Raw genomic sequence first — 21,512 nt, 5'->3', positions numbered from 1 at the left:
GGCTTTAAGTCTTTATTTTGTGTTCTTTATTTATTAATTATTCTTTTCAAAGCGTCATACAACGGCAAGGTTAACAATCGACATGGACTTTGAAGCACTTCCCTACCTTGAACTTACCCATGTTGCCTTGCGAAGTTGATTTAATGACAAACACGCCCCACCGAGCGACCAAATTTGCAGTATGAACTGGGCTTTAACCAGGAGAAGATCTATTTAGCCCTTAAATCATGCTTACACAAGATGGAGAAGAGCTCCTCAGTAACCATCACTTTGTTTTATACGATAGTCATGCATAGAGTGTAGCTTTATAGTCAATTGGTGCCTTTCTTTAAAGTGTGCTAAGTGTGATACGAGTAAACTCTTGTCAGAACTGTGATTGCTAGAGTTTACTTCGCCCATACCCGAATGTATTCTAAAATTCCGTTCGTTCGACCAGTCCTTCGAGCTAACACGACAGACACAAGAGTAGTCTGAAAATTTCTTTGTAACTTCCAACTTAGTGTTTTCCAGGATATGCTGCACATGTTTCAAAGGCATCAAAACTTCTCTGAAGTGTGAGAACAAGTCAACTGTATTCGAATGTTCTCATAATCGGGGGGTACGTTACAGGATGCGCCAGAATAAAATCAGAGTACGGTAACACAAGAACGCCTGAAAGCGCTACTGTGAGATGCGTTGGCTAATGGCGTGGCATTGAAAGGAATTGTGCACGTTTTACAGTAACTTCCATGATAAGTGAATTAACCAGCTAGAGAGGATCACCGCTGGAGGAAGTCTACCTTTCCGAATGATTTTTCGGAAAATAAGGGTGCTTACCATTTATCAAAAAATCTGGAAATTTCGGTTGAAAGTCAAATTACACGGAATTTTTGTGAAAAATCCGGTCGGGAATCGTAGACCACCTCTAGAGTATTTCTCTTTTTCCGTTCCGAACGAAAACAACGGTAATTTCCTCACCATTTGCTAATTTTCCAGTTTCCAGTCTCTCATCAGCCGCAAACATTACGGAAAATCGAATTGCAAATGGTAATCGCTATTTCGTTCGGTTGGTTCGCTGATTTTGGAAAACCCTTACCAGCATTATTCAACGATCGTCCCAACCAGTTTATTCTGAGAGGAGCCCATTACCCAAGTCACGATTTGCCATTTGAAACTCATACGTAATCACCAAGGGAAAATGGTTTTCCCTCCTGACGTTTGTTAGCTCATTCATGCTGAAAGCACAACTGACTACACAACGGCCCAAAAATAAAGAAAATGTATTCCATAAGTCTTTAAAGTTCGCACTGGTTAGAAAGATCTTAAAGATGAAATCTATATTGTCTTGTACCTCTAGCCGTAAGATCTTAGGAGGCCTAGAAACTACCACCGGCTAGAGGTACAGCTTGCATATTTAGTCGACTTTGCCCAATGTCTATTACGGTTTGCTTCACATTTTACTTTTCTGCACTTCCAATTAGTCTTACACTCCTTTTTATCACTTTTTTCAAGAATAGTATAATTTCATTTTGTTTTCATTTGATCTTGTACCTCTAGCTGGTAGAATCATAGGGGGCTTAGAATATACTACTGGCTAGAGGTACAGCACGCACACTTAGGGACTAAGCCCAATTTTTATCATGGTTTGCTCTACATTTTACTTTTATTTAATCCAAGTTGTAGTCTTACACTCTATGAAATCTTTTTTTTTTTTAAAATACATTTGAATTTTTTTTTCTCTTACTTGGTTTTGTACTTCTACCTGGTTGGATCTCAGGAGGCTTAGAAAAGACTACCAGTTAGAGGTACAGTTTGCATATTTAGAATCACTTTTTTCATTAATACATTTACATTTTGTTCTCTCTTATTTAGTCTATACCTCCAGCTGGTAGATCTTAGGAGGCTTACTTGAAGTACAGCTTGAATATTTCATGACTTTGCCCAATATTTATACACTCTACTTTGTATTTTACTTTTTGGCATTCCATTTTAGTTTGATACTACATTGCAATCATTTTTTCGAAGAACACCTTCTTGTTTGGTCATGTATCCACCACTGCTTATTTTATAGCACAGCAATCATAGGACTCAGCTGAAACTAAAGACGGCATTATTTGGAAATAAGCAAAGGGTTTCTGGTTTGGTATTCAAATAAGAAAGGTTTGATTTCTTTTCAATAACAGCGATTTTAACAAAAAAAATACAGTAAATAACGTAGGCACAGGTAAATCTCATTTATATAATTGTATAAATTCTGTATATATAGTTGATGACCATTCTGATTTCAAGAATAACTTGCGTACATGCTGTTAATATCATTGAAAATACAAAGGGAAAATGTCAATGTTGGTGAATTAAAATCATGTTATCCTAGGCTACCTAAAGATGAGTTGATTTAATCTTTCAGACAATGGTTGGCCTGGTCATCAATACTTCTAATCAAAAACAAATATCATAGAAATAGAGACTGTTCCTTTCTAGGAAATTCTAGTTACATTGAGGCAGAGTATTACATGACAAACTTCAGTAAATCTGGTTGACATGTTCAAGTCTAAAAATAAATTTTGGGGCAAATTCAACTAAAACTGGTTATATTTGTATGAAATAAATCCACAACCAACAAAATACAAATCAGGCTAGTTTAAAATTTATTACCTTGTTAATGATTTCAAGCTTACGTTACACACGTAAGCTGCCCCTCTGGCTAGTAGTGTTTTCTGAGTAATCCAACATCCTACGGCCAGGTAAACAAGACAAAACATGAAAATCTACCTATTGAGTGACTCCACAACAGTAGAAAACAAACATGACGTGTAGAAAGCTTTTCCCATAAACCAAGAAGTTAATTCAATAAGCTAAATCCACCTGCACGAATTACCTCTAACCTGTAGAATTTTCCGAGCCACGCAAGATCCTACCAGCTAGAGGTACAACGACCAAGAAACAAGAAGCTCATGAAAAAAAATGATTCTAATGTAGTGTAAGACTAAATGGAATTCCTAAAAGTAAAATTCAAAGCAAACTGTAATGAAAATTGGGCGAAGTCGATTAAATATGCAAGCTGTACCTCTAGCTGATAGTATTTTCTAAGCCTCTGAAAATTCTACCAGCTAGAGGTACAAGACCAAATAAAAAATAAATATAAATGTACTCTTGTAAAAAGTAATTCCAAGCAGTGTAAGACTACAACTTGGACTGCAGAAAAGTAAAATGTGGAGCACACCATGATAAAATGGGCAAAGTCGACTAAGTATGCAGGCTGTACCTCTAGCCGGTTGTATTTTATAGGCCCCTTCAGATCTTATCAGCTAAAGGTACAAGACCAAATAAAATAAGTAAATATATTCGTATTCGTGAAAAAAGTCATTCAAAGGAGTGTTAGACTAATTTGGAGTACAGAAAAATAAATGTGATGCATACCGTGGTACAATTGAGCAAAGTTGACTAAGTATGCAAGCTGTACCTCTAGCCGGTAGCATTTTCTAAGCCTCCTGAGATCCTACCGGCGAGAAGTACAAGACAATAGAAAATTCATCTTAGGGATCTTTCTGACCAGTACAACTATGACACGGGCATTTTAGTGGCGATACTATCCATAAGTTTCGTTTACCTTTGCAAGCGCAGGTCTTAGCAGCTAAAGTGTTCAGCTAAAACTCTGCCGAACAAGAAACTTAAGATCGACGAGGGTGGAGGAAACAGCCATACAAAATTAAGCGAAATTTTCTTTATTTAAACTCAACAATGTATCTTCACATGTAAAATATGTTATAATGTTCATTTCTGGTTCAATCACGTCGCTTGACTGTTGGTAAATTGCAGATGGCGTTACCTAAATAGTCCACCATATTACATGTAGCCGACAATTTCCGATAATCATCCGACTCGAAAACTCGTTATCAGTGCTCCTTGGGCGTACTTTTAGCCGGTAGGATTTGGGCACAACCGTGATTGACAGAGTTGAGTCACCGCAGTAAACAGTTTGCGGGTTGGGGCTTGTCGCATACTACAATTGGGTGCATTTGAGTATCTGGGGTTCTCAGTTACCAAATCCTTTGCACAATCAACTGCCCAAACGTGTTAGAGTACACACTACTTCAGAGACTCGTGAGATATTTGCGTTGGATATAAAGGTAATGCCGTCTACTTTTATTCATCAGTGGAAGTATTGGAGTCAGTCGCTAGTAGCAGAGTAGAATTTGTTTACGATAAACCAGCAGGCAACTGCAAATTTCAGTTAAAAGTATTCGTTCTTCCAGCTTAGAACACTGTATGTAAACTATACGTTTACAAATTAACTTTTCTGTTTGAACAGACTAGTAAATGTGAAAAATTTGGGCAAGAAATTTGAAGGCATTTGGATTTTGAACCGTCACGCAACGTATCAACAAATCGTAGTTAAAATTAAGAGGGAACCTCAAATTGCTAATCGTAAATCCACAGGATAATACTGGACTTTCTCATTATGTTATATCTGTCCGTAAAACTTCGGTTGTTGGTAGCAATAAACGGGAGTTGGAAGTAGTGAAATCATTTAAGTATTAATTTTCGACAGTTGCAGACAGCGTGGCGCGACAGTAATTATCATAAGCCTAAGCTCCAGCTGTGAGATGATCATCTTGCTCAATAACGGTCATGGCGGAATTTTAAGAGTTTGTACGGGAATATTTACGACCGCTACAAGAAATAAAAGTACATTCTCATGCGGACATACATTACAACGTTACGCCAAATTCTCAATTAAAATACCTCACCTTACTTCTACGGCGTATCGCTTTTAAAGCTAACCCTAAACCCTAACCCTAACAACAATTGAGATAACACCGGAAATATTATAATGGCCTGACTTTCTATTTTTAGTTTTACAGATTGAGCATTGACTTGTTTCTCTTTGAGGGAGAACATCTGTCAGAAGTTTGGACAGCTTTTTAAGTTGGAAAGGTAAGAATATCTACCCAAAGTTAGGCAAAAGTTTACCTGTATTGCAATGGGCGTCTGTACTGTTAGACAATATTTGAATTTTTGGTTGCTTTGAGCCGTGGAAAGAGCGTTAGATGTTTCTCGGATTCGGGAATTTTGACCTGAAACAATTGGAGACATTTCCGGACGATTTACCGCACACGTTTTTGCCCGATCACGTGGCATTTCATCTCGAGCTCTGGTTTTTGCAAACCAAATGGTTGGGAGCTCTTGGCCCCGTAATCCTTTTTTCGTGTAATCGTGATTTTTCATCAAATAAATAGAAAATAATACATGGGCGCGCGTAGATATGGAATTTCCGTGTGGTAACTCGATAGCTCACGAGTGAACGCAGCGAACGAGTGAGATGTCGAGTTGAACACGAGAAGAGAAATTCCATATCTTCAAGCAACCATGTATTATTCTGTTTATCATATAAACACAAGAGCCCTTTACTGAGAAGAAAAGCCGACTTCATTAAGGAATGAAATAAATGAATCGACAATCCTCGAATAACAATCGTAGAGTGCGTTGACGCTGACTCTCTATTTTGACTTTCTATTTTTAGTTTTACAGATTGAGCATTGACTTGTTTCTCTTTGAGGGAGAACATCTGTCAGAAGTTTGGACGCTTTTTAAGTTGGAAAGGTAAGAATATCAAACCAAAGTTAGACAAAAGTTTACCTGTATTGCAATGGGCGTCTGTACTGTTAGACAATATTTGAATTTTTGGTTGCTTTGAGCCGTGGAAAGGGCGTTAGATGTTTCTCGGATTTGGGAATTTTGACTGAAACAATTGGAGACTTTCCGGACGATTTACCACACACGTTTGCCCGATCACGTGGCATTTCATCCAGAGCTAAAGTTTTTGCAAACCAAATGGTTGGGAGATCTTGGCCCAGTAATCCTTTTTTTCGTGTAATAGTGATTTTTCATCAAATAAATAGAGAATAATACATGGGCGCGCGTAGATATGGAATTTCTGTGTGTAACTCGATAGCTCACGAGTGAACGCAGCGAACGAGTGAGATGTCGAGTTGAACACGAGAAGAGAAATTCCATATCTTCAAGCAACCATGTATTATTTGTTTATCATATAAACACAAGAGCCCTTTACTGAGAAGAAAAGCCGACTTCATTAAGGAATGAAATATATGACTCGACAATCCTCGAATAACAATCGTAGAGTACGTTGACGCTGACTCTCAAGATGGAAAAATGCGTTGAATCATGCTGTTCATTCATAAACCTGACCGAGTGGCGCTAAAGGCAAGTGGCGTGTAAGAAGCTGATTGGCTATGTCAACACACGTGTAAAAATAACATATTTTTTCACGTGTGTTGTTACGGCTTTTCTCAGGGCCGGAAATCCTTGTATAAACACCGCAGTTTCCATGATAATGCATTTTAGAGAGCGAGAGTAGGCGTACCCACTATATACTTTGTATTCAGTTGGAAAAAAAAATTGTGATGAGACAAAACATTCTCTCGATAGACACCAGACAGGTACGATAATCTTATGCCTGGCCATAGACTTCTCACGGTCACAATGCAGAGTGTGGGAATAACTTACCTGACGCAATTATTTATTGCTTTTTGTTTTCCCTGACTCGACTGAAACAGACTAAGTGAGAACAAAGGTGCACTTGGCGAGTTAATACACTCCATTCTTTGTCATGTATGTCATGCATGTTTCAAGCACAGCACAGGAATACTTAGATACCTTCTAAAGAAACCAAAAGAACGTCCTATGGTCTAGTAACAGTGGAAGATATTTATAGTTGGTACATAGGCAGCAAATTATAATAACTTTCTGTATCCTTTGTCATTTTCTTGCAAATTATATGTTTTAAGTGAGCAGTCAGCTTTAAGCTATTCAGTAAGACCGAGAGGGGACTGAAATGGCGTGTGGGGCATTACCGCTGGACAAAATATCTTTCTTTCTTCAAATATTCAATCATCAATAGGCTTATTTTTATCTATTACTGTGATATTTTTTATTGTATATTCATCGATTCCATATATGTGAACAATTTAAAAAAAGCAAGATCACTTCATCTTTTAAGAAGCCCTTAGAATAGCCGAAAAAATTGTCCTTTGTGAGCTCTACAAAGGTAACAGATCAACGAGGTACATTGGGTCTGTTGAATTTTATTTGTATTTTCTTAAAGTAGAAGGGGCAAACCCTCCAAGCACACTGTAAATGAAAAAGAGTGGATTTGGCCCAAAAAATGGGGCCAAAGCGAGCGGGTCCAGTTTGGTATTGGCTTGGGGCCAATTCAGCCCCATTGAAATGGGGCTGTTTTTGGCACCAATTTTTGGGGCTAAATTGACCCAATTGTGAGGGCCAAATTGGAAAGAACTGGAGCCACTTTGGAATTTAAAGGGGCTAAAATGGCTCCAAAATTTCAGCCCTCTCACTAATGACCCCTTAAAAAAATAGCCAATTCAGTTCCAATGTGAAGCCAGTTCAGAAGAAGAGGGCTCTTTTCCTCTCCATGCGTGATTTTCCAGTGCAATCATTGCTGGAATTTACACGCAAGAGACACATGTGAGTAAAGCCTTCTAAATGTGACAATGTAAGACATCTTATAATCATGAGTGATTAAGAGTGCAGAAAATTATCAAAATAACACGAAGACAACAATGGTCCGGTTTCTACACAAGAATATAGATATTGTTTGATTTGTGCATCTGAAAAACAAAGAACCTTAGAGCAGCATAGAGTATTCTTCCAGTGGATGTCAGAATACATGTACTCATATTGCTACTTTAGATATTATCAAATTTCAGCAAGTACTACCTCAGGCATTTGCCAAGACATTGAAAACGGAGGAAACAGTGACAAGACTCTACCTGTGTCTAATTTCAAGCAAATGCTTGCTCTAAAAAAGTCAAAATTGCCTTTGACTGATTATAAGAAACATTGAAAATATAAAATGAGCCAAGTAACACAATGAGAGCTTCAGAATTTCATCTTGTGGGAGGTGACAAATTACACTTCCCTCTGTTACCATATGCAGGAGATCAATGTATTAAAGATCTCCAACAATGAAAATTTGTGCCAGACATAATCTCTGATTGCTGAATCAACATTAGCTACTCTATGCAATAAAACAATTTTACAACCACATAAAAACAAGCCAAAGTGCAAAAAGTGCCTGTAGCCTGTAAAAATTGCCTGCTAGTCTGCCATTTTTAGTTGGTCAGTTTCCCCTCATTTTCATTTTATTTACTAAGCTTATATATATATATATATGTTATTTTTCTTAAACTATATGCCAAAACACTAAAATGGATATGGAAATTTGACTTAATACTTGTAATTTGTCTCCCCTTTAAGGCTTGGGAAAAAAATTGCATGACTTCCAAAATATCTGAAGAGAATCAGCTATTCCATGTGCCATATTTATCTGATGGTTTTGACAACAGGACATTTTAAAAAGTTGCTGAATGAAAAGACTAAGCAAAAGGATGGCAAAATCAAATACAACCCCAAGGTACTTGAACCTTTGTATCTGGACTTCATAAGCAAATGGCCTCAGCAATTTTAGCTGTTCATTTTTGTGCCAAAGTAGCAGTTTTTTGGACTCGTACCTCCAAAATGGTCACAACTTCATTCAATGCATATGTGATAGCAAACACACGAGAACAAAGGTCATGAACTTAAAAGTCAGAGTGATTATTCTGTGCCTTTTTAGTTTAAGGCAAGAGATTCAGCGCCACAAAATTGTCTCTTTTCACTACAAGCAGAAGAGGCAAAGCAATAGATTTTTAAACTTTACCATCCATTCAGTTTCCATGTCAACTAGTATCCTGTCAGCCATACAAGGATACTCTGCAATAATTTCTTTTTGCAATCCACTACAGCTCAGAGTGCTTTGGGCTGCTGGTGAGATATCCCTCCTGGATATCCAACTCTACTGAGGCAGAGAACTGTACAAAAATAAACAAATGAGCAATTAATTTGTTGCTGGAGAACAACAATTTTCTGCAACTACAAAGTTTCCATATAAAATCAGGGCGTGAAATTGCGCCCAATACAAGCGCCAATGCGACTAAATTTTTCACTTTGGCGACCAAATCCTGAAAATTAGTCGCCAGAGTGGCGACTAGAATGTTTCCTCATAACCTTACCTAAAGATTTATTGAATTAAAAAGATTTGTAAAATAAATCCGCGGCAAACTTCCTCGTTAAGTTCGTTTCCAAAACGCAAGCACATGCATCTCTATCAATGACTGGACGCCATCTTGGATTTAGACGAGCTTGGAATTTTGAAAGCTATCTAGGCGGAACCTATAGGTAACCATTTGTTTTCAAGAAAATTAAACTGTGATAACATCCTATCAATTCACTAATTTTTTAATTTACCAGATTTAAACTTTGGGTTTACTTTGTGCATAGCGCAAGTAAATACATATCTAATATATTTTAATAAAAATAGAGCAAATCTCACCATTTTTGTTGGTGTTTTCCCCGACATTTCTCCTCTTTAACTGACCACTGGCACCTTGTGTGTTTTCCTTTGGGATAAAACCGAAGAAAGTAATCGATAATGTACTCTTCACCGTCCCGCTAAGTTTAATCTATAAACACTTACTTAGGCAATGCTCAGTTCTGTCGCCTCGTCCGTAAAACAGATCCTTGGCCGATGTCACTTCTAAATTTTCATAATCGCTGATGTTTTCTGAATCATCAATCGACGTTTGAAACGTGTTACCTCGAAGGACTTTGATTCTACACGCTGAAGAGAAAGAGCCAAAAAAATCAGTTTAAGCGAATACAAACAAAGACATAGACATAAAAATATCAGTTAATCTTTTCAAGAAAAGATTAAGAATTCAGAGTGAGAGACACTAAAATCAGGTAATCTTGAAATAAGTAAAGTCCATCCTGTGCAAACGCAGTATTCAAACTAGAGCGTCTCTAGCTCTCGGCGCCATAATTAGAACCCATGACCTGAGTTGTGAAACCGCTGAGACTCAATAAGGCTCAGGAGAAAATGCGAACTGTTTGTTGTTTTACTTTAGCGCTGTATCGTTAAGTAGTCATCTTTTTAACACGGTTATTGGGCATGTTTTATGTCGATGAATCGTTGTAAAGATATTGAGGAATGATTAAAGAGTATTGCAAACAAACCGTGTTTTGAATGTGGTGATTCCTAGCGAGAGTAAAACAGTTCAGTGCTGGAAAAATGTAAAGGTCATATGTGAGGCAGTCTCTACAAAAGAGAGGGTCTTTCGCCATTTTGATTGTTTCTTTGCACGTAACTAGGAACCCGATCTTTTCCCTTTGGATTGCCTTCTTCGCAGATACTCAAGGAAAAAGCTTATATCAGCTGCAACCACCAAGTCAACAATATGTCTGCCGCTTCAGATTGTCCGGAGATCGTGCCGAAGAGTGCATCTGAGGCTAAAGGAACAGACTTTTGTGGTGGTAAAAACAGCTGCTATATTATCCGATCTGATGTGGGTGTCTACATGAGGTGCAAAGATATTCACGCTGGTCAAGATATCAAGATTCACCGTCTAAGTGAGGCCTGTAGATGGGGCGATCACTACTTGGCCACTGACTCTCATTTCTACATCATTAAGGGAGATGAGTATCGCAGAGTCACCGACCTGAGTAAAGACGAGGACGCTGTGGTTTACTCTCTTCATCGCAACTGTCGCGGAGGAAGCGGCTACTACTCTGCCTTTGGTTATTGGTACCTCGTGTTTGCCAACAGAGGCACCTACAGACGAGTGAGTAACATGAACAAAGACGAAGACGCCGTTGAATATAAAATCCACCAAGCGTTCCAAGATGGCATCTATTTCTGGGGTAACAATAATTACGTCTACTGTCTGAAGCAGGCTGGAGAAGGGGTGTCACTTATCACAGAAGCACCAACATGAACTTGAACAAATATTGCGGCGACTTCAGCGTTCACGAGTTAGTGCTCAAGTTTATCCCTGGTGGTATAGCACACACCCATGGAAAGTGTTCGGGTATTGGAAAGAGTAAAATGTCTTCAAAACGACTCCGACACTGCCATTAAATGGGGAAAACCCATCAAGAAAACCGTTGGATTTGACAGGAGCACAATGTCCTCCATAGAGTTCGAATGGTCCCTCGAGATGGGAATAAGCGAAGAAGTAGGAATGAAAGCCCAAGTTTCAGAATTGATTGAAGCTCTCTGTAAAGTTCAGTATAGCCTCAAAGAGAAGTTTGGGGGAAAGTTGGTCAACACAGAGCAGTTCGAGTGGAGTGACACCACTGAAGAAGACGAAAACGTTAAGCTGAAAATTCCACCGAACACCAAGCTGTACGTTTGGCAGTTTCAAATGGGCTTTGGCAAGAAGGAGAACCTCTTCAGCTATGACACTGCGATCACATACGGTAAAACACCACCTGAGGAAACATTAGAGTATTTCATGCATTAAACCGTCATCCTGAGTCGGGCTGAATCGGCGCCTGTTTAAAAGTGTGACACAAACGAACCTTAGTACGAACTGTGAGTGCTTAAGTTTCCTCTGAATAGACATAAGTGTGTTATGAAATTTCTTATCTTTTTCATTTAATCGGTGAGCAGTAGACAATAAGTTTTTTGAGAATCAATTATATACTGCATCAAGTACAACAAAAGCAAACATTTTTCTGTTCACTAAAGTCGATCAATTTTTTCGGTCTCCGAATGTGTCATTAACGCCTTAATCATTATATGCTGTGCTAGTTTGAGAAGCAACAAACCCCATTTAAAGTATGAGACAAGTCAATTTTAGTCTGTTAACTATGTCGATCATTTTCAGTATATTCTAGTGAACTAATGAGAGTAACCACGAATTAAAAAAATATATATACACTTATGTTCACTTTAACTTATGTTCGCGTTTCAACAGACATGAGTGTGTTTTCCTAAGGGTGTTTTTATGGTCATTTACTCCTAGAATAATATATACCGCGCGTACATGTTCAAAAGGTTACCATTACTGCTGTGAAGCGTAAGACAAGTGACGTTTGTGTTGTATGTTAAATTGAACATAAGTGCATATATTTTTGAATTTCGTGGTTACCCTCCATTAGTCCACTAGAGTATCCTACACCTGTTTTAAAAGATATTAAAGTGCAGTTAAGTGTGAGACATGCAATTGTTCCAAGGTCAGAATTGTTACTAATCGATTTTACTTTGAGTGAATATGAGTGTGTTTGAGTGGCACTATGATACTATTAGGGAAAAATGTTGAACTGGCAATATAAAAATGCTCTAACTAGGAAAAAAATCACGCGGATGTATGCTTTCGTAACTCTAACTGATTGTAACAAACCCCGAGGATTGATTAAAACTGTAACACAAACTAAAAGTTTTGATGACTGAAGTGTTTCTGAGCGAGATTGAAAATATCCAGTGTGGAAAAATGCGAGCGCAAAAACCTCTGTTTGCTCCCTACAAAGCGTTGGTTCGTGTTCGTGGAATACTTCAATTATTTCCTTGTTGATAATCAAAAGAAAATGTTTGACATTCCTTTGCATAGTTATTATGTTAGAATACTATCCTTGCCGAAGGGAACTTTTATGTGCCACTGCGATGAATAATCATCCCGTTTTTCTCATGTAGCATATTTTAAATTTTTGTGGCGCTGCAATCATTATTAAAACCCCAAATACTTTCCTTTGGATATTTAGCTTCCTTTTCAGTCCCCTTTTCATGAAGGAAATGTTTACACGAGCTGTGGGGCTATGAAAGCAGCAGATTTAAGAGTTTGAAATTTTCATTTCATCATTCAGTCGTTGTACTTTTTGCAGATGACGAATTGATTGGTGCGGACGAGTTAATTGATTAGGTCCGATTTTGCATGTAGTGTAGAAGGAAACAAGAAGCTTCAATGGAGCCTAAATTCTGGCCGGTTTGCGGTTCAGAGAGAATGAACTGAAGGCCTTGCGGTTTTCAGCAAACCGCTGTTAAGTGCTGTTCATTGTTTACTTAACATGAAGAGTTATGGAGATTACAACTTTTGAACAAGTTGATGCCATGATAAATTGGAAATACGAAAGTCGCTACATAAAATACGGGCACTACCGTAAGTACCGCGGCAAAGTCAATAGAAAGGACTAAGTCACTTTGTGACTTAGCTTGAGTCACGGAGAAATCCAGAATGATGGTAACCATCCAACTCCGCAGAATAATAAACGCATACCTCGGGCGTTCTACAAAACCAGTTTAAATAGAATCCTGCGTTTATCAAATTATCGGTTGCAAAATTCATCAAATTTCAACGCTGCGATTCAAATCTTTCTCTGGTTGCACGAGCCAAATTACCCTATTTTCTATTCTTATGTCAAGTTTCGCCTCCTAGTCACTCAACTAATATTTGTACTTGAACGTGATGATCTTTATTTACAAGGTTTTCTCCCGCCTACATCTGATAACCAACCTCTGAAGTTTTCCGCCACGGAACGATATACCACAGAAGGCATTATATGAAACGCAAGTTTCTCGACTCATTGAAATAAAAGATATGTGGTAGTGACTTGCATAAGTTTTTTTTGTCAGAAAAACCTTTGTCTTGCGAACATGGAACCCTTTCCTTCAAACAATAGATTAGAACATAAAATGAGCTGAAGCTTGACTTATTGTCCAGCCAAAATCCGAACCAAAGTTTGATATGCATCATTTTCTCTTTGACTATTGATACTGAGGAGTTATCAAATTGCATCACAAACAAATAGTTTTTCTACTATAGTTATTTTAAGCGAGAGTAAAACATACAGACCAATGCGGAAAAATTCTAAAAATCAAAACTCAGTCACTCCACACTGTATATGTATAAACAAACAAATAGTTTGTACAAACATGTACAATGTACCAACAAATAGTACAATAATGTAAAAATGTACAAACAAATAGTTTTTCTACTATAGTTATTTTTTAAGCGAGAGTAAAACCAGCACAGACCAATGTGGAAAAATTCTAAAAGTCAAACTCAGTCACTCCGCACTGTATATGTATAAATGTTTATCGCTTTTGATTACAGGAAAAATTTTATTCGGAACTAACTTTAATTCACTGACTGTTTGAATTGTTGCCAAGTTCTAGACATCTGATTAGTTTGATTAACATCCGTCAGTACAAACTTGCAACAATTTTTCCTGGCTCTTGTAAATCATCTGGAATCTGTTTTGAAGAAGCTGACAGAAAAAAATTTTTAAGTGGAGTGTACTAGCCCCTTTCAATTGACAAGAATGATTTCATAGGCAGTTTTAGACGCCAATAGACAGCTACAATTTGATAGATGAGATGGCATCATGAAAAAGGCGATTGTATCACGTTAGCGATATATCACCAAGTAGTCATCTTTTTAACACGGCAATTGATGCATGCTTTACGTCGATGAATCGTTGTAAAAGATATTGAGGAATGATTAAAGAGTATCGCAAACAAACCGGTGTTTGGAATGTGATGATTCCGAGCGAGAGTAAAACAGCCCAGTGCGAAAAATTATCTTCCCAAATGTTCCCAAATGGCCCATTCGACGTGATGGTAAATGTATACTTAACACCGATCGCGCAAATAGTGCCCTATTCTATTTCCCCTCCCTCCATTAACGATCAAGCGAGAATCGAAATCAACGTCTATTAAAGCTCGTCTTTTTGCTTTATTTTTCTTCCTTGCAGATACTCAAGAAGAAACGTTATTTCAGCTGCAACTACTGAGTGAAAAATATGTCCGCCGCTTCAGATTATCCGGAGATGGTACCAAAGAGTGCACCTGAGGCCAGAGGAATAGACTTTTGTGGTACTAAAAAAACCTTCTACATCATCCGTTCCGATGTGGGTGTCTACATGAGTTGCGAAGATATTCACACTGGAAAGCGTATCAAGATTCACCGTTTAAGTGAGGCCTGTAGATGGGGCGATCATTACTTGGCCACTAACTCTTATTCTACATCATTAAAGGAGACGAGTATCGCAGAGTTACCGACCTGAGTAAAGACGATGACGCTGTGGTTTACCCTCTTCATTGCAACTGTCGCGGAGGAAGCGGCTACTACTCTGCCTTTGGTAATTGGTACATCGTGTTTGCCAAGAGAGGCACCTACAGACGAGTGAGTAACATGAACAAAGATGAAGACGCCGTTGAATATAAAATCCACCAAGCGTTCCAAGATGGCATCTATTTCTGGGGTACCAAGAATTACGTCTACTGTCTGGAGCAGGCTGGAAAATGGGGGTCACCTATCACAGAAGCACCACATGAACTTGAACAAAGATTGCAAAGACTTCAGCGTTCACGAGTCAGTGCTCAAGTTCCTCCCTGGTGGTATGGCGCAAACCTATGGAAAAGTGTTCGGGTATTGGAAAGAAGTAAAATGTCTTCGAAACGACTCCAACACTGCTATTGAATGGGAAAAAACCATCAAGAAAACCGTTGGATTTGACAGGAGCACAATGTCCTCCATAGAGTCTGAATGGTCCATCGAGACGACAATAAGCGAAGAAAAGGAGATTAAAGCCCAAGTTTCGAAATTGATTGAGTGTCTCTGTAAAGTTCAGTATGGCCTCAGGGAGACGTTTGGTGGAAAGATGGTCAACACAGAGCAGTTCAAGTGGAGTGAAACAACTGAAATAGAAGAAACCGTTAAGGTGAAAATCCCACCGAATACCAAGCTGTACGTTTGGCAGTTTCAAATGGGCTTTGGAGAGAAGAATAACCTCTTCAGTCTTGACACTGCTATCACATACGATGAAACACCACCTGAGAAACGATTAGAGTACTTTAAGCATTAGCATCTAAAAGTGTGACACAAATGAACCTTGGTAAGAACTGTGAATGCTAAAGTTTACTCTGAGTGTAGATAGGTGTGTTTTGAGATTTCTTATCTTTTTCGTGTACTCGTTGAGCAGTATACACCACGCTTTTTGAGAATTAATTATATACTGCATTAAGTTTTTTTCCGCTAACTAAAGTCTCATATGATCATTTATTCCTAGAATATAGTGGAGCTCGCAGAGCGTAGCCCCATAATTATACAAAATAGTAGTAACCCATCAAGCCGAAAAAATTTGGATGTACGACCGTTCGACCCTACGACCCTACGACCCCACGACCGTACAACCATACGACCGTATGACCGTACAAGATGCTACTTTTAACATGCATGGTCAACTGTACCGCGGGCACGCCAACGCCACGGCTTTGTCCAGTAGTCCAGTTTTCAGTGCACTGGGCTCCGTGTCGGACGACCTGGGTTCTAGTCCTGGCAGGAGCAAGGCGTTCTGCCCTTGAGACGTGCGGAAAAAAAATGCGAGCTCCGCTTTTAGGCTTGGCTAAATCTATATATTATATACTGCGCTTACATGTTCAAACGGTTACCAGCTTCCCTTAAGCGTAAGACAAGTGCACTTTGTTTGAAACGCGACAGATCGAGTGTTTTAAAGTGAACGTAAGTAAATATATATCTTTTAATTTCGTGGTTACCCTAGTCATTTGTTCACTAGAATATACTACAACTGTTTAAAAAGATATTAAAGTGCAGTTAAGTGTGAAACATGCAATTGTTCCAAGGTCAGAATTGTTATCAATCGAGTTTACTTTGAGTGAATATGAGTGTGTTTTGAGTGGCACTATGATACTATTAGGGAAAGATTATTGAACTGGCAATATAAAAATGCTCTAACTAGGAAAAAAATCACGCGGATGTATGCTTTCGTGACTCTGACTGATTGTAACAAGCCCTGAAGAGTGATTAAAAATGTAACACAAACTAAAACTTTTGATGACAGAAGTGATTCTGAGCGAGATTGGAAATATCCAGTGTGGAAAAATGTGAGCGCAACACTTCTTTTGGTCGCAGCAAAACGTGGCTTCGTGTTCGTGGACTAATAAAATTTTATGGATAATCAAAAGAAAAATGTTTGAAATTCCTTTGCATAGTTATTATATTGTAATACAATCTTACCGAAGGGAACTTAATGCGCTACTGCGATGAATAATCATCCCGTTCTTCTCGTGCAGCATATTTTAAATTTTGTAGTGCTGCATTCATGATATGAAAACCCCTGGTATTTTTCCTTTGGATATTTAGCTTCCTTTTCCTGTCCCCTTTTCATGAAGGGAAGTGTTTACACGAGCTGTGGGGCTATGAAAGCAGCAGATTTAAGAGTTTGAAATTTTCATTTCATCGTTCAGTCGTTGTACTTTTTGCAGATGACGAAATTGATTGGTGCGGACGAATTAATTGATAAAAACATTAAGCTTCAATTAATAAAAAATTTTGTAGAAGGAAAAAATATGCCAATAAACCGCTTTATATATCACAGAATGAGCTTTTTGCTTTTAAGTACACGACAAACGTCTGAGTTGTTGCGCAGTTCGAGAAATCTGACTAGTTTGATTAACAAACACTTCTTATCACGTAACGCTCATGCAAATATTATCTTAGACATAATTATATTGTTTTTTTTTTTTTACCTTAAAACAAAACGCTTAACACGATCTTAAATTAATAACATAAATAAGAATGACTGGAGTCCAAATCGGTCATTGTGAGGTATTTTTGAAACAGCTTTTTACGACCGATAAACATTCCTTGAAGCTAAAATAGTCATTATGAACAACCCAGAATTTTCTATAAATATCACTCGTTTCGATCATTTTCTGAATTTCAGTACCGTATTACGGTCCACTTCTTCCAAATTCGTTAGTTAAAATTTATGATTTTTCACCCAACCAATTTCTTTGGGATTATTCTCAGTATATTGCAAACAAAAGAACGGAAAGAGACATTTTGAGCTCGTGTAACGAGCTAAAAAACGCGAGAGAGAGGGTGCGCACCCAGCTCTCCAAATCTTAGCATTATTTTTGACCAGAGAACACCATTTTTAGACCCAAGGTGTAAACATCCATAACCCTTTTCAGACCAAACTTCAAAGGTGGCACTTGGTTTGTGAATCCACTATGCGGTTGTGTGCACAGTGTAATCAAGCCTGGAATCGGCGCCATTACTGTTTTCTGCAACTACAACTGATATGTATCTATATGAGGTATTAACCACTTAACAAATAGATTCCAAGTTGCCGTGCGTCTGTTCAGTAATAGATCACAGAGGACGTCAAAATGTGGTAAGAACAAAAAAGTGGCACACGAGGCGCAGCCGAGTGTGTCACTGATGTTCTTACCACATTTTGACGTCCTCTGTGATCTATTACTGAACAGACGCACGGCAACTTGGAATCTATTTGTTTTATATAATAAAGAATTAAAAAAGTTTTAATGATGACGTCATCTACACGTCTGTCCTCCAATAGATCATAAGTGAGAACCAATCAGAATGCGTGCATAACTGAGCTTATTATATAATCGTATTTCGATCTTTTCTTCCTTCCCCGCGCGTCGCCCGTGATGTAGTAACTCCCGCATTAAGGTTTAGCGTTGTGTTACATTACAGTGTTTTGAGTGGAGATGGCCCACGATCATTGTTGCGCTAATTTCTGTAGTAACGACAAACGAAATAAAAGTGGTGAGAATTTATCTTTTTTCAACTTTCCTTCGAACGATTTATTGAGATCGAAATAGATTGCCGCTTTGAGGTGAGAGTCGCGTCGTGACCGGTTAGCTGTCAGATGCACGTGTTATTGGCGATCGACTTTTCCTTTCGATTGAAGACTCAGCCAGCAGTTTTTTTTTATCTATAAAATATTTATTCATTTGATATTCATAACACTAAATTCGATTAATGAATCTACTATTCTTTTTACATTAAGTTTTCATTTTACTTTTGGCTCAAGCTGTCAAACGCACATGATTATGTTTTGTTTGTTTTTATTAGCTCGGATTTTGTCATATGTAAGAAATGAGATCCTCCCTAGTTTATTCTCGTTACAACTTACGCTTTTAAACAAATTTTCCAGATAAAGAAAGGCTCTACTCTGGTGTGTACGGCTCACTTCAAGCCAGAGGATATGTATGGGACTATAACTTGGGTTACGGTTACACGGCTAAAACCTGGAGTTGTGCCAACCGCAGTTTGCATGGACTAAGGAGGGTAAAGAGTGCCGAAAAACAAATTGCAAGAATTGAAAAATATTGCGGACCAGCAAGCACAATAGGAGCGACGTCAATTCTTGGTCGGTTCACTCCAGCAAGATGTCGAGATGGAAGAAGAGGAGTCTGAGTCAGCAAGGCAGGAAACTTGGGCTGGTGCTGAGCCAATGCAAGGAATGGCCACGGACGAACCGGAAAACGAAAACATTCAGCCGGCCGAAATAAGCCCTGAGGAACAAATTGAAATACTTATGGCCAGAATCAAAGATCTAGATTAACAAGTCAAAGATTTTTAAGAGTCCAAATTTGGTACTGAAAACATTTCAAAGGATCCGGAGTTGCTTGCATTATACACAGGCTTTGCAACGAAAGAACGATTTGATAGCTTTTACAAATGGGTTGAGCCATATGCTAAAACCATGATAAAACCCAGATTCAACGTGGCAGAGGTGAAGAAAACTACCAGCGAAGACGTGGCACTGATAATTTTGCACTGTCAGACTGAGATTGCGGGAGACAAACTTAGGAGTGAGATTCAATATTAACACAAGCACTGTCAGCAGAATTATTATAACTTGGGCAAATTTTCTGTTTCAATGCTTGGCCAAGTGCCAATTTGGCCCACAACTGCTCAGATTAAAAGGAGTATGCCTCAGTGCTTCAAAGCCACATACCCTAAAACAAGGATAATCCTAGACTGCACTGAGATCAAAGTCCAGAGGCCTAGCTCCAAGGTCTTGAACTCAGAAATTTTCTATACACATACAAGTCATATACCACATTCAAATACTTAGCTGGTATAGCTCCTCATGGCACAGTAACATTTGTTAGTTCCTCATATCAGGGAAGTATATCAGACAAAGAAATGACAAGGCACAGTGGATTTCTGTTGCTTGTCACAGATGGAGACAAGGTAATGGCAGATAAGGGTTTCTTAATACAGGATTTATTGGAAACTAAAAAAGCTAACTTGACAATCCCACCATTCTTGTTAAGAGCAAAGTCCTTACAGTTCAGCACTAGAGACTGAAGTGACTGATACCCAACAGATTTCCCACCTCCATATCCATGCTGAGAGGGAAATCGGGCAAATAAAAGAGTACCAAATTTTTGAACAAGTTTTACCTCTTTCACTGGCTGGTTCAGTAAACCAAATTTGGACTATATGCTGCCTTCTGACTAATTTTAGAGGGCCATTATATTGAAACTTTAATTTCCTATTAATTTTGTTTAGAAAACCTTGGTTCTATAATAACATTTGTTACACCTCAACTAAGTTAAGCAGGTTCTTTGCAATGTGTGCTTAATAAACCAAAACAAATACAATTGAATTTCAGTAAGGAAAGTTTCTTTTTGTAAATCTGTGTGATCCAGAAAATGGTAAACCTCCATGTCTAGGGAGGTATAAACTCCTATAAACTCAACTACTTAATTAAATGACATAATAATATTCTTACTTAGGAGTGACTCCAAAAGACATTACAGTAATTATCCTCAATAAACTTACTTAAGCCCACTATAGACTATGGCTTAGCTCACTGCTGACACAAACTCACAGAGTTTGAGTTTATAGAGTCCATTTCCACATTAAAGATATTTCAGCTCTGAGACTGGATCACTGAGGGGGCACTTGATTTCCAGCAGCCCCCAGGGATTGATCCATCTACCCTGCGTTGTTGTTTTTTTTTTCACTTCCCCACCTTTGGCTGGTAGTTTCACCTGCAATACCAGCACCTCCTGCAATTCCCGAGAATTTATCCCGGCCATTCTTTGAGGCAAACTTGTCTTGGACATAGCAGAGGTACACTTCGTAAACCCAATTTTCGATAGTGCTCAAGGAGATAAACCAACTCTATTGCATGGTTGCACATTCCTGATCCTGCCTCACAGTTGCAAGAGGTGTTTGATATTTGTACTTCACAAGCCCTTCAGATTTCAACCTATGGAAAAATTTTAAAAGGGTTTGTTGAATATACCTTAGTACGTAAGCGAAGTTTAAGACTTCTTTCAGTTCAAACAAAACTACATGGTCAAATAAATACCTGCAACCTCCATGGCTCTTCATTTTTCCGCTGTGATCTGTAGCTTCGAGTTCTTACGACGACACCTGCTTCTAGTGTTTTCACTGAAAGGGAAGGTGAGAATTCACATGTGTGAAAACGTGAACACGCTACGAGTCGTGGTTTCTAGGGCTTCATTTCATCATTTTTGTAAATCGTCGGAGATTTTGAATAGTAAATTCGGGCATAATCAAAGGATAAGAACAATATAAGATCTTTAAAATAGTATGAGTGGCGTGAATCACGCAACTGTTCGAGTACACTCACCACCTTCACCTAGACTCGAGGCATCATCAATAACAACTCGTCAAAACTAAAACTTACCTTCGATATCAAAGATATAGCCTTCGCAGAAATTGCTGTAACCACGAGTTACGACTTTCTTTGGGACCTTTCCATCGTTCTCAAGCCATTTCTCGACGAAAGTTGAATCAAAATATGAAATATTTTAAGAAATTTCGGCCACGCGACAGAATCTGACTCCCCCAGCCGTA

The 21,512-nt window shown here is 38.4% G+C and overlaps 1 protein-coding gene and 1 long non-coding RNA gene across 3 annotated transcripts in view; one reads left to right on the top strand and one right to left on the bottom strand.

Moving 5' to 3' along the window:
- Positions 1 to 15,139, top strand: part of LOC131776814 (uncharacterized) — a 56,310-nt gene extending 41,171 nt beyond the window's left edge. Inside the window, exons 1-4 of one of the 2 annotated variants that reach the window (XR_010717183.1) lie at positions 3,813 to 4,109; positions 4,837 to 4,917; positions 5,504 to 5,583; positions 14,590 to 15,139. The gene's annotated coding sequence lies outside the window, so the exon portion shown is untranslated. Of the gene's footprint in view, positions 1 to 3,812; positions 4,110 to 4,836; positions 4,918 to 5,503; positions 5,584 to 14,589 lie in introns of those variants that run through there. The other variant, XR_010717182.1, reaches the window with a different exon arrangement.
- A 4,749-nt stretch (positions 15,140 to 19,888) lies between these two features.
- Positions 19,889 to 21,482, bottom strand: LOC131776817 (uncharacterized). Its single transcript, XR_009339580.2, has 3 exons — positions 21,343 to 21,482; positions 21,001 to 21,083; positions 19,889 to 20,898 (listed from the first exon to the last, which is right to left on the bottom strand). It is a non-coding gene; the product is annotated as an uncharacterized lncRNA (long non-coding RNA).
- Positions 21,483 to 21,512: the final 30 nt, after the last annotated feature.

This window comes from Pocillopora verrucosa, chromosome 4, assembly GCF_036669915.1.
Source record: "Pocillopora verrucosa isolate sample1 chromosome 4, ASM3666991v2, whole genome shotgun sequence".
Classification (NCBI taxonomy): Eukaryota; Metazoa; Cnidaria; class Anthozoa; order Scleractinia; family Pocilloporidae; genus Pocillopora; species Pocillopora verrucosa.
Note: the sequence above shows the minus strand (reverse complement) of the source record. Positions and strands in the feature narration are given on the sequence as shown.